We start from the raw sequence: 2,056 nt of genomic DNA on the forward strand, positions 1-2,056 counted from the left end.
AGACACGAGGTGCCTCTTACTCAGCACTAAGAATTCCAATAGTTTTCAGACATCATTAGTATTCAGATGAGGAAGGCTGATGAGCACACTCTGGGCAGCCCCAGGTTGGGCACTGTGGCAGCCCTGGAGAAAAATACACTAGTAGGGGGCACCCTCCTCAAGGAACTTAGCCTAGTTGGAGAGTTGAAATGAGCCTGGGAAAAGCTAGAGTGAAAAGCCATACAAAACCTCATGATAATGAAGCACTGAATTGTAGGACACAGGTTAAATGTTAGTTTAGAAGCTCAGCAGAGAAGGAGGTTGATGAGGTCTGCAGGTATGGTTTGAGCTGCATCTTGAAAATATTTCAGGATTTGAACTGGTGGTAGAACAAATGGATAGCTTCTTGGATGAAGGATATTAATTCAGATGACGTCAAGCGCAAGCAACAAATTTCCCCAACTACCAGTGACTTCAATTTCCAAGGACATTAATTATCCCACTTAACAAGAAGTTCAGAGGTGGGCAGTCCCAGGGTCTCTGTAGCAACTCAGTGATATCATCAATATTTTGGTCTTTTTGCTCTGACATCCTCAGTGCAACAGTGTTCTCTTCCCTCATGGTTTCAAGATGGCTGCCACAGCACCAGACATCACATCCTAACTCCAGTACCTCAAGCAAGAGGTTTATGGAGCCTTTTCCCACGTTCAGCTCATTTCGTGAGAGGAATAATCTCTCCCAAAAGCTCCCACAGAGTAGTCCTCCTCATGTGTCATTAGCCAAAACTAGGTCACTTGGTCATCCCTATATCCATCACTAGTAAAGGCTTGCATGAGTGGCTTAGAGCAATTGTGACTCATCTCTTGGGGCTGAGCACATTGTCACCTGTAAGGTAATCAAGGTTCTGCCACTAAGGAAGTAGGGGTACTCTGTTAGACAACAAACTGTGTCTGCCACAGATGTAATGTAAATGAAAACTTATGCAGCAATAAGTAGACTGCCCATGTTAGAGCAGAGAATGTTAATGTGAAGGTAAAATTGGCTTGATAGAGAGGAACTAGACTGTGGAGGCCTTAAAGGCCAAGCAGAAACATCTAGTTAATAGAGTCAGAAAGAGAGAGCTAGTGAAGGGTTTCGAGAAGGAGAAGGATGTGGTAAAAGCAATATGTGAGGAAGATCACTGTGACATTGGTGTGTAGAATGGATTGGAGTCAAGGAGGCCAGCTAGACAATGAGGGCCTGGTCTAGGAGGGAGTTGAGTGCTGTGGATGGATCCCAGAGAAATAGTCAAAGAAATGTCAGCAGAACTTGGTGAGTGGCTAGTTTGGGGTATGGAGGAGTTGGATTAAATATAATGTTAAGACATTAAAGATAATGTCTAGAAATCTTTGGGGGGACAAAGGAAATGGGGAGGGACACCTGACTTGGAGAACAAGAGAAATGATGAGTTTGGTTTAGGAGAAATGAAGTTTGAGGTGACAGCGAACTCTTTGAGTGGATATGTCCAATGGGCAGATGGATTTCAGAGATCACAACAGCACCAAGTGCTAGACACTTTGCACAACAGTGTAAAGGTTGGGAACGTGGACACTGGAACTGGATTGCCAGGGCTGGAACTTGACTCTACCACTTACCAGACATGTGACCATGGGCAATGCTATGATTGAATGTTTGTGTCCCCACCCCACCCCCAGTTCATATGTTGAAGCTCCAATGCCCTAAGCAGTGATGTTTGGAGCTGGGGCCTATGGAAGGTGAACAGGTCACAAGGGTGGAGCTCTCATGAATGGGTTTAGTGAGAAGAAACACGAGAGAGATGCTCTCTCTGCCACGTGAGGGCACAGAGCAACAGTCCCTGGCAAATAGGACATGCTAGCTATTACTATTTGGGGGGGGTGTCACCTGTTAGAGGTGACCCTAGAGGTGCCATGGACATGCTTGTCAAGTGTTCTCATTTCAGCTGCTCTTTTTAGAGCAAAATACATCAGAATCCTTCATTATCAGACAGGCTTATCTTGGAAACCCAGAAAGAACCTAAGATTTTAGACTGTTACGGCTGAAACTGACCATGCAATTT

The sequence above is a fragment of the Camelus dromedarius genome, chromosome X, assembly GCF_036321535.1.
Source record: "Camelus dromedarius isolate mCamDro1 chromosome X, mCamDro1.pat, whole genome shotgun sequence".
Taxonomy (NCBI): Eukaryota; Metazoa; Chordata; class Mammalia; order Artiodactyla; family Camelidae; genus Camelus; species Camelus dromedarius.